At 38.1% G+C, this 15,082-nt stretch overlaps 1 pseudogene across 1 annotated transcript in view; it reads right to left on the bottom strand.

The window, feature by feature from the left end:
• LOC107326093 (meprin A subunit alpha-like) overlaps window positions 1–15,008 on the bottom strand; it is a 34,292-nt pseudogene extending 19,284 nt beyond the window's left edge. Inside the window, exons 1-4 of the transcript XR_015794719.1 lie at window positions 8,395–15,008; window positions 5,992–6,165; window positions 3,791–4,012; window positions 3,015–3,161 (exon numbers count right to left, since the gene is read on the bottom strand). The product of XR_015794719.1 is annotated as a meprin A subunit alpha-like (transcript). The remainder of the gene's footprint in view (window positions 1–3,014; window positions 3,162–3,790; window positions 4,013–5,991; window positions 6,166–8,394) is intronic.
• Window positions 15,009–15,082: the final 74 nt, after the last annotated feature.

A 15,082-nucleotide genomic window follows, 5' to 3' on the forward strand; every position in this document is an offset into this window, starting at 1 on the left:
GAAAGTCCTCTATTACCGCATAGGGGTCATAGATCATATTCCACATTGCTGAAATATGGCAGATGATTTAACTGTATCAGCTTTTTAAAATGATAATAATTCTTGGGAATCAGTAGTTCCAATCTAGTCCTTGTATTACTGAGGCCTGGGTGGAGGAACTTGCATTCGCCACACGCTTGCTGGAGCTATTCCAGATTAAACCTGTAAGCTAAATGGGTGATTTGGTATGCTGTACAGGTAGTTCTTAACTTATGGCCACAATTGAGACTGAAACTTCCATTGCTAAGCAATGTGGTCATTAAATGAGTCATGCCTGATTTTGCGACCTTTTTTGCCATGGTCGTTAAGTGAATCACATGGTCATTAAGTGAATCCATCTTTCCCTATTGACTTTGCTTGTTGGAAGCCCCTTGGGAAGGTCACAAATGGCAATCACATGACCCCAGGACACTGCAACTGTTGTAAATACATGCCAGTTGCGAAACACCCAAATTTTGATCATGTGACTGCAGGGTCACTGCGATGTTCATAAGTGTGAGGACTGGTCATAAGTCACTTTTTCCAGCACCATCATAACTTTGAATGGTCATGAAATGAATGGTCATAAGTTGAGGACTACCTGTATAATAATTTCATTTTCCTCTCTAGGGCTTCTGTTCAATTTAGTCCCAAACAGTGTACTTTATGCTGAATCCTCAGAATATACTGCAGATGCTGCTATCATATAACCCACTCTGCCGCCATTCAGCCATCCTCCATTTGTTCATGATATGGCTGTCACATTAAATGATGAGGATTTCCAGAATCATTCTTCTTGAAAACCCTATGCATCACACAAAGTGCTATTTTCTGCTTTGCAGGTGCGCAGTACAATTCTGAACTGTTGATAACCTCTTGTAATGCTGTTGTACTTTAATCAACAGAACATTTGGCTTTTAAATTGGTGAAAATGTGGAAGACTGACGACTGCAAAGTAAATGAATACAGTATGGTAGTCAGAGCAGTTAATTAGCTATCCCCAAGAACTGAGATGTTACTAATCTCTTCATTTTGCTTGTTAAATGTTGAAAGATATCCTGAGCTATTGGAAAATGGTTTAACTTGCCTAATGATGCCAAACTCATTAGCTGCATTGCATCCAACAAACATTAGCCACTGCTTGGCAAGAAGAGGGGAATGATGAGAGTTAAGGGAAGAATCCTTCATCCAGGAGGGAAACAGCAGAAATAACTTTTGGGGAGGGGGCGGCTTGTATGGACAGAAGGTTGATCATCATGAAAGAACAGACCATGATCATTCCTCCTGTAGCCAATCTCACTGAGATTAAAAGGTGCTAGGTGGTTAGCTTCTCTTCCCAGAAACTTTTGGTGAGGAAAAGGTCATCTCATGTCCTTAGACAATGCCAAAAGACGTGCTTGGCCACGACAACAGGTTTGGAGGGATTCATCCCTAATTGCAAAGAGAAAAGTAGACTAGAAGCGGAAGCATACAAGGCAGATATTTTTCCAGATGAATCAGGAGAGTCTTCCTCAAGAAAACCCAAGCAGCTATTAGCAGGGGATATCATGCTTGTGACAGGGCACGATGACTGTCCCATAATACGATCTCATTTAATTCATCTTTTACTTTTTTTACAGCAATCATATCTCAATTAAGAACTTTTATTATCCTGAAGTGCAAACACTCTTTTTTTTTAAGGCGCTCACTCTGTTATGGAGCAGACTTCTCTAGTACAACTATTTCCACGTTTGTTGAGAATTGTGGGAATTGCAGTCCTTATGGATGTAGAAGATGTTAAATTATGGCTAATCTAGATTCATTTCAGTTTGGGTCAGCCCCAAGTTTTATAATCCTGATTGGTGACTTATATAGGGAGGTGGGGGGGGGGGAGAGAGAAAAAAAGTGGAAGTGGGGGGAGTGCCACTATGACAAATCTCCTAGAACCTTTGGTAGCTTTTGATACCATCAAACAAGGCATCTTTCTAAAGACTGTGAATTGGGAAGTGGAAACATGGGTCTAGAATGATTCCACTTTTAAGCCTTGGGCCAGCTCCAGAGAGTATTGATGGGAGAGTTCTGTTGACCCTTTGTAGTTAAGTGGTGACTCACAAATTATCTTTTTGCCCTTATCTTTATAAAACCATTGAGTGCAGGCATCACAAGCTTTAGGTGAAGATGCCATCTGTCCACTTCATCAGATGCATAAAGTATTATCCTGAGAAAGGAGTTACGTACATTGATGCTTGGGAATGGCCAGGAAGAGAACTGTACTAAACAATCCATGCACCATGGATTTGCAGAAATGCAGCTTTAATCAGATATGTGGGAAAGATCCTTTTCCAGCATCACTTCCAAAGGGTGAAATGAATTCCCTTGTGAAGTTGAAATTGTTGTCAACACTGACTGCTTGCAGAAGAATGTCAAACCGTATCCTTTAAACTTAACTTTTAGCAATTGTTATTGTCATATTTAAAATTTTATTAGATATATTGTTGATATAAAGTCTTATGATAAATATGGATTTTGTAGACATTTGCTTAAATATTTCTGCTTTTTATACTTTGGGGAATTCATTATGCTGGACTAATTTATTTATAAGGATTTTTGAATATTTAGTTAGGCATATATCATCAGTGGTTATCATAACTGCACAGGCATATCCTTTAGCCAGATAGCACCATTGTTAGAACGAAGAATGGGTTTACAAAGTTTCCCATTTATATTTAACTGCTAGAAAAACCATCCTCATTGTAGGAGGCAAAATTTGTCAAGGAATGACTCCATTTTCAAAAGAGTGTTAGGAAGGATAAAATGCCTGTGGGTTCCCTGTCAGTGCATCATAAACTCTTGCCACAGCAATGTTCTCAAGTGTTGCCCAAAGCAGTGAGAGTTAGCCCTACTCCATGCTCCAGAAATTCATAGCATTAAAATCAACTGTCACAATTTGGAATGTCTTTCAATCAGAGAGAAGAAAAATGATGTTTGGTGACTTGGCACTTAGGTGTTGAATTTACCTTTGCACTGTTCAGTGAGAGAATGAACTTGCTCCAGGGGACTGCTCTTCTTATGTACCCAGCCGGGGTCAGCTCTGTTTTCCTGAACAAGCCCACATATGCTGGCTGACTCAAAATCACATTGGTCCAAAACAGTAACAGATCTCACTGGGGAAAAATAAATAAATAAATAAATAAATAAAACAACTATAAATATTTATTTCCTGTATTTTTAATTTAAAAGATAATGACTAGGCAATCCTATCTAAGAGTGAAAGATCTGAGGCAAAAGAACTGCTTTATCCAAAGTCCTATTTGGTCCATGGTAGACAGGATAGAAGAGAGGGCCAATTATTCTTCCTACTTCTGCTTCAGGCTTCCCCCCTCTTTTCTCTTACCATTTTCCTACCATTGATCACAGTAGGAGTGAAACTATGTATGCTGAACTTCAGGGCTGGAATATATTTTCTCCAAATCTGGAATGTGCCCATGGATTGGGAAGGCTGTGGATCCAAACAGACCCAAGCCTTCTATCAGCCTTTCCCAGACATAATCATGGAATGCCCTCTTTGCTTCTCCCAGATTTGGAAATCTGTCAAACTAGCAAGATATATGGAATTTTTTCACTAAGAGACCATTAGTAAGGTTACTCCACTCTGAACTGAGAAGGAAGGATCAATAAATACTGTAGGTTTGGGGATTCCCTGAAAGGGATTATTGGATTGCAACCTTAAGGTTATTCAAATGTGATATATTACTTAATTTAATTTAAATTTGCTTTGTGAGTGTAGACTTACTGCAGTTGTACAGGTGATTGCATCTTTCTAAATCCAAAATGCTGAAATCCAAACATTGGTCAATAATATGATTAAACTCAGATACTTTTACAGTATTCATTGTTAAACTTGAGTTTTTACTAAATGAAAATGAACCATAGTGCATGATTGACTCATAATCATACCAAGTATTCAAGTCAGTTTGATACACGGTATCATGCTTCACAAAGTTGTGCATTTGTTCTATAAGATGAATAAACACTGCATTATTTCCTCGAATTATTATTATTATTTCCTGGAAATAATGCTTTGAAAAGCATTCTAGTCCATGTAATACAGCACATCAATCATGGTGCAATAATTCATTAGGACCAGATCTACTGGTGATGCAAATTTTGACTTAATCATATTTTGTTTATCTTTGTGAACTAACAGATGTGAAAATGTTATAGCTTAAATTGATGCTGCAAAAGCATTAAGAGCATGGCTATGTACTGGCTATGTATTGGAAGGTCCAATTTCAAGTATCCTGTCTTATTTATTTTTATTTCTCTGGAAAAAGTAATTTCTTAATAAATATTAATCTGAATGGGCCATCTATGCAACATAGCTAAGGTACAACCTTCATTAGAAAGCCAGAGTATCATTGGGCATTTTGTTGATCAGCACCCCTATAGCTAAACAATGACTGTTCCAAACTATGCCTGTAGATTGAAATGTGATGATTAGCAACAATATTTCATCTAAATATCTTAACTGAGTGAATTAACCTTGAATTAATATTTTTCAGTTCCAGAGGAAAACTCATAAAATTGTCTTATCAGGGTCAGAACATGTGGACATGGGTTTTACAAGAAATATTGAACATGCATCAATCTCAACAAGTCTGAAAACTTCCTGCTTAGTTGCTGCCTCACCCACATGGAATGATACTGAATGACACACTTCCCTGCCTCCTTCACAATGGTTACAAAATAAGTATATCAGAAGATAAAACCCGCGTGCGTAGGTTTTTCTACTAGGTTAAAGCTCACAGGGGCAAGAAAATTAAGTTCATATAAAACAAGTTCTTGCAACTCATTCACAATCATTCTAGCTGTTGGAAAAGAAGAAGGGACATTTTCCTGCTTTTCATCCTTGCTAGGCTCCCCCAACATGCATGCATTCTCATGACATATGAAAATAAGAGCTAGTGGCATTAGCCAGTGTTCTACCAATGCTCTATAACATTGCAGCTGAATCTTGATAAGATGCTAAAGTATATGAATATTTCTTCCATGGCATTCAACACAACTTAATATTATCCAGACCCAAGACAGGAGAGTGGCTGGATGATCTCTCCTTACAACATGCTTTTCCATTCCAATCTGATTTTGTTAATCTGCCTACCTCCACTCATTAGAGCTTACACTGGGTCACAGTTCACTTCTGGAAGAACTGGCATAAAGAAGCAGTTGGGAACTCTCTTGTCTACCTGTGCTGTACACATCTCTCCATTATTCTGCAGCTTCCTTGGCTGCCCATGCTTTCTGAGCTAAAAAAGCCCTCTTTCTTTAGGATTTAATGAAATATGGGGAGCTGGAGAAGCTGCCAACCATTGTTCAATAAACAAGCATACTGATATGCATCATTCAACTGCCTCGAAAAGTCAGTTCAAGAACTCCATAATTCCTACCCTTGAAAACATTTTCATCTCCTTTAGATGAAAATTCTTTTTCTATCAAATTGAAGAATAGTTTTAAAAATGCCAGAAATTTTGGTAGAGCATGGTCTTTTAAGATCTTGGGATGTTCCACGATCGCTTTGGAAATCACAATGCTGATGTTCAAAATTAGAAGTGTGAAGGCTAAGTTCACCAGACTTACCCCCTTCATGCACTGACTCTTGCCTCAGTAAGGAGTTATTTAAAGAGATTATGACCCAGTTCAACCCCTTTGGAACTAGGAATTCTATGCTGACTAATGCAGAAAGATTAGGGTAGAGTGGAGGATAGTATAAATAGTCCACAGTCCCTCTGTGTACTGCATAGGGTTTACGGTCAAACTCCACATTCAGATATGCACACAACATCTTGAAACAATCATTTGAAATTCCTCTTCGTTATAAAACTCCATAGATAGATAGATAGATAGATAGATAGATAGATAGATAGATAGATAGATAGATAGATAGATAGATAGGTTTCCATAATCCAAAATTTTACATTACACTGAAAACCTAACCTGGAAGGACATTGTCCCACCATACTTTAACATAATCATCAGTCTGTCCTTGTCTGCTCATGAAAGAGTCCTAAAGAATGTAAGATTTCATGTGTTACAATTGCTTTGTGGTTATACCCTGCACCAATAGAAAGATTTTGACCTCTCTTTACATCTTCAGTTGTAGACCAACAACTGAAAAACACAAATAAAAATAATGAGACTTCCTATTCAGAAATTGTGCAATGCTTCCTCTCCCATATTAAAGGAGTTTGCTGAATATATTGAAGGGCTGACAGAAAATTTATGTGAATTGCATTAAAATTTGCATTTGTGATTAATTTCATTCTTTAAAATTCCACTACTGAAATAATATGGCCAGTGAAGAAGTTGGATAGTCCTGCTTTGAATAAAACAGTATAAAGACACTCACATATCTCACTGTGCCATGACAAGGAGAGATGACTGAAAAAATGTTTTCCCAAGTTGCAGATTATATATGATTTGTACCTCAAGAATAACAATGCCTCTGGTTATTATGAAAAGTTAAAAATTAACTGCAATCATTACATTTAAAAAAACAGTTTTGTTGCTGATACAGTATTGCAATTTTATTAATGTAATGATTATGTAAATAAGTTATATCACAGATCTGGGAGGAGTTCTCACATTTAAAAGGCATCCTTTCCCTATTTGTACCTAACCATGGCAGAGATATTCCCCAGCAAACTATGGCAGGTCTACCATGGATACAATGTGATGTTCTTAAGTGACCGTGGGTTCAGTGTTGCAGTCCGGGATGGGATCATCCCAGCACCTGTTGGCCACTTTGGGCTGACGTGGGTACACCCCTTCCCCTTGGGTCTCTGTGCCCCAGAGCTCTTCTGGTTTGAACAGTGGGAGAGTCCAGATCTTTCAAACTCCTTCCTGTACCTGCCAGCCTCTTAGCTGATCAGTCCAATTAACAGGTGAGAGGCATGGGGAAGGGAGAGGGTCCAGTGAGGTGGGAGGGAGACTCCTGCAGCACAGCACCACACTTTACTGGGCTGCTCAGCTTCTAGTTGGCTATTTTTAATAGTGGGTTTACTGCTGTTTTAGAAGAGCTATAAATCCATGTTTAAAAATAGCCTGACTTAACAGCTGGTATTTGAAGAGAATCACAGATTCACCAAGAAGTGTTTAAGCCATTATTTAAAGATTGCTTAATACAGGGGTGGACAATCTTTTTCAGCCTAGGCTGCAGGGGACATAGACAAGGATTATAAAATCCGGGTGGCTAAAATCTGGATGACCACTAGGTGGCAGCAAAGTGCCAGAGTGTTCTCCATCTCTCTTGCCATTTAATGGTCATCCAGATTTTTGCAGCCAAGATCTGGGAGGCCTAACATAGATGGTGACATCATGATAAAATCTAATTTTTAATCCCATTTTTCTATTTTGCGGGATAATCTGCTTTGGTCCCCAAAAATCTCCTCAGAATAGGGAAAACTGGCCCAGTTTGGGGGAGAAGGTTCTTCTGGAGTTTTAGGACATGCAGGCTTACAGAATCCACTTTGCCCCTTAAGCCCTAAGGCCAAATATAAAAAAGGATTTAAAAAAAAAATAGTACCACAAGTGGAGCAGTCAAAATTGGGATTGCAGAAATAAGATGCAGCAAGGCTGCATATGGCCAGAGATTATGTTTTCCCACCCCTACGTAGAGCATATTACAAAGAAATGTTGACATTGTGCTTCTGAGCATGATTGGTAAAAGAAGGCAGTGGTCATAGTCTGAAGACATAATAAAAAATAAGTAACATTTATGCTCTAAACTCTTGCCTTTTTCTACCTGTCCTTGGACTTCCTATTGCATTTCTGCTGCCTTAGTGATGCTTTAAAAAAGGTGTGTGTGTGTGTGTGTGTTAGAGTATTGTAGACAGTGACATGTTCTTGTTGCAATCCCACTTATAATAATAATCAGAAAAAGCAACAAAGAAGTCTGCATGCCAGATGAGTCATCCCAAGGGCTTCATTCATGGGAAGAACACTGAACAGGACTGAGGGAGAGAGAAAACAGTGCAGGAAGAGTGATGAAATTATCACAGCTCATAATGTTCGCAGTGGTCCCTCCCCTGGCAGAAGGAGATGGAGCCACAAGCAAAGCAGCTTTGCAGCCAGCCAGCTCGTAATGCTACCGATCAAGAGGCATGGCACAGCCGTTCCATCCTCCTTTTCTTGACAAATTTTGTCTCAGGAGAAAGAAGTGATGGAAAGACGACAAAGAATTACAAAGGGAGCCTGGCAATATTTGGACACACAGATGCTGGATCAACTGCAGAATTACCTCACTGGAAGCACCCAAGTTTTAAGAAGAGAATGGGAGTACACATATAATATTAGGATGCTCAATTATAAAACCCCAGCTAACAAAGCCATCTTACTTACCCACCAAGCTTCTGAAATATTATATATGATTTCTCTCCATCATACGGTTTGAATTTCACACAAGATTTTAGGTGGAATCCTTCAAAAGTTTTAAGAATCATCCCTTTGGCATTTAAATTTTTGAAAAAAGAGAAAGAATTCATAAACGTTTTTCCACCACTTTTTTGAAAATTTGCTACAACAGATAAAGATGAGCAACTGATTTCATTTAAATAAATTTCAGTAAGTTATTTTTGCAGAAATATTTATGCATTTAAAAACAACGACAACACTGCAGAGTTTTCAACTGAAATCTAATAAGTTTCTGTATTTTGAATTATTTCATTAGCACACCTAGTTTGGAACTGCCAACTCTGATCTGAAAGTTTGTGCTTTGAGAAATTTGTTCCAAGATTTTTTTTTTTTTACAGAACAAGATTTGCTGGTCTATTTTAAGTGAGAAAGTAACTGAACTTACTTCTGAAAGTGTATAAGGTGATTTTTAAAACATCTGCAAATATGCCCTATGTATTCACACCAGTGGGGTGATTTCTGTAGGGAGTGATTTATTTGAAGTACTTCTGGACTAATCATGGGATGGTGAGAGCACGTGGGCATCTCTGATGTTAAAAGAAAGAAAAACGCTGTGGCCATTTTGTATCATAACATCAATTGCAGAATAACCTTTGGATTTAACCAGCTGTAACAGTGCCTCTTCTAATTATGAATTATTTTGAATTAATTATTTTTATCATGGTTTACTGTTTTATTACTTTACTCACTTTTATTGTGTACATTTTAAAATTTAAATATTGTTTTGGCACTTGTTAACAAAAAGTGGTAAACATGCTGTCAATAAATAATAAAAACAATTAACTATAATTAAATATGCTGAACTTAGAAGTGTGCAAATCTTTCAAAAAGAGTGCTTTGGAAACATGAAACATGTAAGAAGCACTTATTTTCAAATTATTAATGCAGCCACACCTTTTCCAGGTTTGTGTGGCTGCTTTAGACATTTCTCCTAGCTGCCATTGCGTGTGTATGTACTGTATGTGCAGCCATTTACTATTTGCATACATTCTTGTCTATTCCAAAGAACCTTTTTTGAAAGATTTGCACAGTGCCACAAGATGCTTTATGCCAGCATTCCTCAAACTTGGCAACTTTAAGATGTGTAGACTTCAACTCCCCTGCTGGCTAGGGAATTCTGGGAGTTGGACTCTACACATCTTAAAGTTGCCAAGTTTGAAAAACACTGCATTATGCTAAAGTATATTTACTCCAAAGTAGCCCCAAAATTTCAGTAAATATACATTATGTTTCAGTAATAGCACGAAAGTATCTACAATAAACATTAAGATTACCTAAAGCTTAAACAGCGTCTTTCCTAGCAAGCTGAATATATCATGTCAGTCACTGAGGCTGACTTACCAAGGGCTCAATACATCTCTGGCTTTGCCTGGGACTGCAAAAGGAAGTGAGTAGCATCTATCTGGCTGGAGACTTTTCAAACAAGTCCCATGCCTTTCAATAATCTATTTATGGTTGAATCCATGCATCCCACTAATCCAGATTTTCTTAATCATAGTTTGTAGATGATGGTTCACATGAAGCATGGTTCACACATGCTGCTAAGCCATAATGAGGGACAGGACTGTATCACTTTGCTCCAACAAGATATCACACTATGGCTTGGTTTTTGGTATGAATCAGACCAATGTGTGACTAAGAGACCTGTCATTATAGTTAAGCCCATTACCAAGAAGCAAAGGATTTCCCAAGTATATACTGTTGGCCCATTCCTGTCTTCTAGCACTGAATCACAGTGTCCCTGCCACCACTTTCCTGAAGATATTGAACAGGCATAGAGACAAGACTGATGCTTGGACGATACTCCACACCAGGGTCCTTCTATACCACCTCCTCTTTCCTAAATCATTTAGGCATTTCACATTTCTAGTGCAATGTTTTTTTCTGATGCCCAAAATCACAATTTGATCAGACTTTAATTCTGAAAGCACCACAAGAACGTCAAGTTAGTTTTACCCAAGTTGTCAGCCAGAATGAATGGAATGGGGAGTTTCCATCGGAAATGCTTATCTTTCACAGCACCACGTCTTTTCTGCTGAACACGGGAAAAGATTAAGATTAGGGGTTTTTTTCTACGTGGCACACCAATCTGTCTCATTTGGATTTTAAACCAAAAATTTATGAAGCCCCAAGAAAGGGAACTTACAGGCAGCAAAATATCCCCTTCAAAAAGGCTGAGTACAGCAGCTACAAAGAAGGAAATGAAACAGATGACTCAATCAAAATGGAAAAGATTCCTCAATAATTAAAATTGGTTTTCTCCTGTTGAAGAAGGGTGTAAAAACCTATTTTAACAAAATTACTCTTCTTTCTAAATGTTAGAAAAAATAAAAAATAATCAGATAAAAAGACAAATATAAAAACAGAAAAATATTTAAAAACCACATTAATAAATACCATAAAAAACCAAAAATACAAACCATAGGGGAAGGAAGAATAAAAATGGCCCCCTCAGTAATGGAGCCATCTAGACAGGTTTCCGGTTCCCTGGGAGCCCCAGGCCTGATCACATAACCATTGAGGGCCTTTCGGAATAGCAAAAGGGATGTCACTAATCTAATCTCGGGAAGAAGGATATTCTATAAGCCGGGTGCCACAGCACAGAAGGCACATTTCCTGCGACCCACCAAATGTGGGTCCCTAGCTGATGGTGCCTGCAGCATGCCTTTTCTGCGAGATCTGACGGGGCGGACTGATGTATGATTATATCTGAATGCAGAGTCTATCCTTTTGACATCTAAAGTACGTGATATCCTGTTAAACACAATTTATTATAGTGAAGTGGGCAGAGGGCTTTTTATACTTAGTGTAGAATTTTTTTTAAAATAGTGAATGACTCGTATAAACTGAGCCAAGGCTGGGAAAAACCACACTTAAAGCCTGAGCACTTCCCTCCACTATCTACAGGACCATTCCCACCATCTGCCCTATTAAAATGATTCCAGCTGTTGGTGCTGTTGCTCCCCACCCCTACTGCCACAAATAGTTTTATGTTTCATAATAATTGATGTTATTTGTAAGCTACCATGGTTTGGTTAGTATCCTGAAAAATGGGATATAAGGAAGGGTGATCAATGATAAATAATTATCTATTTCTAATCAACCTTAGTTTTTCTCTTTTTCCCCCAACAGTTCCCATGAATAGGGATCAGGAGGAACTGAATGTAGCATAAATATGGCACTTTCATTTTAAAAAACAAACACATTTTCAGTGTTTGCTCAGCTGTAAAGTGACTAAGTGTAATCTCAATTTCAGCAGAATTACTTTCTCAGCATTTCTAAAATGAATCAACCGAGTGGCAAGTTTTCAACAAGGGGCTTAAAAAGGGGTTCCAGCTGTTTGACTAAATCTGGGATACTATATTGGTGCATCTGCTGCCTGAGATAATTGGATATGTTATTTATCGTAGCTGCATTTCACCTTTCTTCTCACCAACTCAGAACAGTGTAATAAGGTTTTCCTTTTATTCCTCAAGCACTCTAGTGGGGTAGAGGATCCTTTCTGAACCATCATGAATTCGAGGAGAGCACTCATTATAGGAGCCCCCTAAAACTCTGAATTACACTGTCTGAAAGAACTAAACAGTAGCTAAGCATGCAGTGAACTTAATTGCATGCAACACTTGGCCTAACTTCAGAAGCCCTCTTTAAACAAACAATTCAGCAGTTTGTCCCAGTCTAGTCCAAAGAGAGGGAAGCAAGAGGGAGGGAAAGGAAGCACTGCAAGAGGGCAAAGAAGAGAGGAGGAGGAGGATTCCTGAAAGAGAAGCACATGGGCTCTACCACCGTTGACTGATGCCCTGTCTAATGCTTACTCAAGCACTATCCATCGGTCGCATATGGCCCCTACTCTCCAAAGGTTGTTGCCCACCCCTGGCTTGGTTCAAGAGCACACATTTTGCATGAAAACAGTTCCAGGAGACCTGAAGGAATTATTGTCAATGGGAGCTATTGAGAAACTGGCTCTGGTATAAGGATAACTAGGGCTGTACAGTGTTTTGGATTCAGTTCCAATAAGGGGCTTTGGAGTATCTGAGGGTGCAAATACAGCACCTGTCTGCAATCCTTTAGGTGGTGGGGTTTAGTGGACAGTATCAGTTGGGCCAGCACCAGGTGGAAAACACTACTTTTGGTACGGAGCAGGAAAACATGGGCAGAGGTGGCATTTGTGGTGTGAGAATGAGTTTACAATGTCCATTCTTGCCCTGTATATTACAGGAGATCAGTTAAGCCTATTACGCAATGCTGCAGGCCGCTGACAAGATGCAGCATCCTCATGAAGAAGATGTGCCTATTTTCACATACACATGGAGTAAAATATCCCAGCTCCTCTCTTGGCGGGAGATAGAAAAAGTTTGGTCCTTTCAAAACTAGAGACGTAACTCAAAAGAAGCTATGAAGAAAAGCATGGGACACACCAATGTTCCTTGTACCTTCTGAATAACATTTGGAATTTCCAAGAAGCTAATTAGCAGTAACTTTTGTTCAAAACATACTATTTCCCTAGAAATAGGTAGAACAATTAGCTAGGGATTGCACCAGGTTTCAGTGTTATATTCTATGTTGTGGTAAATCAAGTCTCATTGTCTCATGTTCCTATTTTTCTCTACAAGCTGGTGAATTAGGTATATATTCAGCTTTAGCCATACCTAAGGCTAGGCATGAAGATACTATTTTTATTTCTGTGATCCATAATAATTTGAATTCTACTGCAATCTCTTTAGACATTTTTTTTAATGTGCAGCAGATCAGTGCCATCTTGTGGTCTAACCAAAGCACTGTATTTTATTTAATTTGCAAACAACCGTTTACAGTACTTTGATCTAAACAGCTCTGTAATTTATCTCCTTCAATACTGAAGATTTTTGATTACTTAAAATTGAAACGGTCTTAATCTTTCATCTCTTTTTAATTTTTTTCAATAATCAGAACGATTTCACAAGAGAAAACAAAATCAGTCTCCCAAAAGGGGAAAGAAGGGTTGAATCCTCTAGCCACATGCCTATGAAGTGACTTTATAGAACTTTTTGTAGTTTTTGTAAACTGTTCTTCTAATTGCCAGAAAGGCAGCACCTGTTGTGAGAGTCTCATACACCATAAATCATACTGTCTCACACACCAGGTGAGGCATCTCATCGAAGACACATGGTGGCAGCAGGAACTACTAAGCTGCAGCTCTATGACAGGAGGTAGAACCAGAGTGTAAAGACTCAGAGGCTTCTGAGAGGGAAGGTTTGAAACCTCCAGCCTTACATCCTATGGACTCAGCTATCTATAACACTGATGATGGTGCATTTCAATTTGTTATATATATTTTCATGACTTACAAGTTGTGCTTGGCCTAGGATTGATTTGTAATGAGGAGAAGATCATGAAAAATTATATAACCTAATACTCTGAAAATAAAAAGTTTTGAAAAGTTACTTTCCAATGTTGAACGTATGGTTGGAAAATAATAAGATTAAGAAACAACTGGGAATGTTTAGCGTGAAGAGGAGACTGAATAAACAGAAGTTATAATATGAAGATGAACAGAATTGTTCTCTATTGCTTTAGAGCAATAGTTCTCCACTTTTAAACCCAGCCAATCACTCTATCAAAGAACCTAGAACCCACTCTAAATCTACCGTTTAAATAAGTTTTAAAGTGATTACTCTATGTCCTACCTAGACTATTTCTAACTCCTATCTATGTATGCATGCCACTGTTTGAGAGCCACTGCTCTAGAGTGTATGGCTAGAACTGGCCAAATATTGGAAGGAACTATACAAGTGTTTATCAATAGAATAGACTGTCTTGGCAGTAATTAGATTCTTAACCAGATGGAGAGAATCTGTCAGGGACAGTGTTAGAACATCCAGCACTGAGAGAAAATAAGTAAATGAATGAATCCCCAACATTTCTTCTTAAACCATAATCCTGGGGGTGGGGTGGGGGGTGTCTTCTGAGCACCTCCCAAAGTAGTTGTTGAACTGTAACTGTTAATGGGATTGTAGAAAATATGTATTAGATACTTATTAACTGGATTTAATTAATTAAACTTAGAGTGAAGTACATCTTTTAACATGCCCCTCAAAAGGTAAGTGTGACCCTCAGTTCAAAAATAGTTGGGTACCCTGATCTACAGTACTATTATGAAAATGTAGAATCTGCCACCTGATGTAGTATCTGGTAGGCAGAAATCCTCATCACATCTTTGATATTAAGTGGAAAGTATTACTTCAGTAACTCTCCAGATGTACCTCTCTTTTTCTTGAAAACTCTCCCTCTATTGTGCCTGAACGTTTATTCAATGTATTTGTTTTTATTTAGGGATCTGCAAAAACAGCTAGACCAAAGAAATAAAACCTACTTCTATTCAAACATAGGTCTATACAGTCTTCTGATATGCTTTAAATGAATGCTTAATGAAGAACTGAACTGCCAATATTACATTGTAAATATAATAATTTTCACTATGAGATATTTCAACTGTTTGTTGTTTGCAGGTTTATACAGCTTAAAAAGCCATTATTCTATTCTTCGCAAATACAACATGTGGACTATGCCACATTTATAAACAAAGTCTAAAATGTAAATATAATTGGCAGGATTGTAGGATGAGATGCAACCTTGT

The sequence above is a fragment of the Python bivittatus genome, unplaced genomic scaffold, assembly GCF_059951505.1.
Source record: "Python bivittatus isolate LINGU-HERP-01145 unplaced genomic scaffold, Pbiv_v1 ctg000020_np1212, whole genome shotgun sequence".
Lineage (NCBI taxonomy): Eukaryota > Metazoa > Chordata > Lepidosauria > Squamata > Pythonidae > Python > Python bivittatus.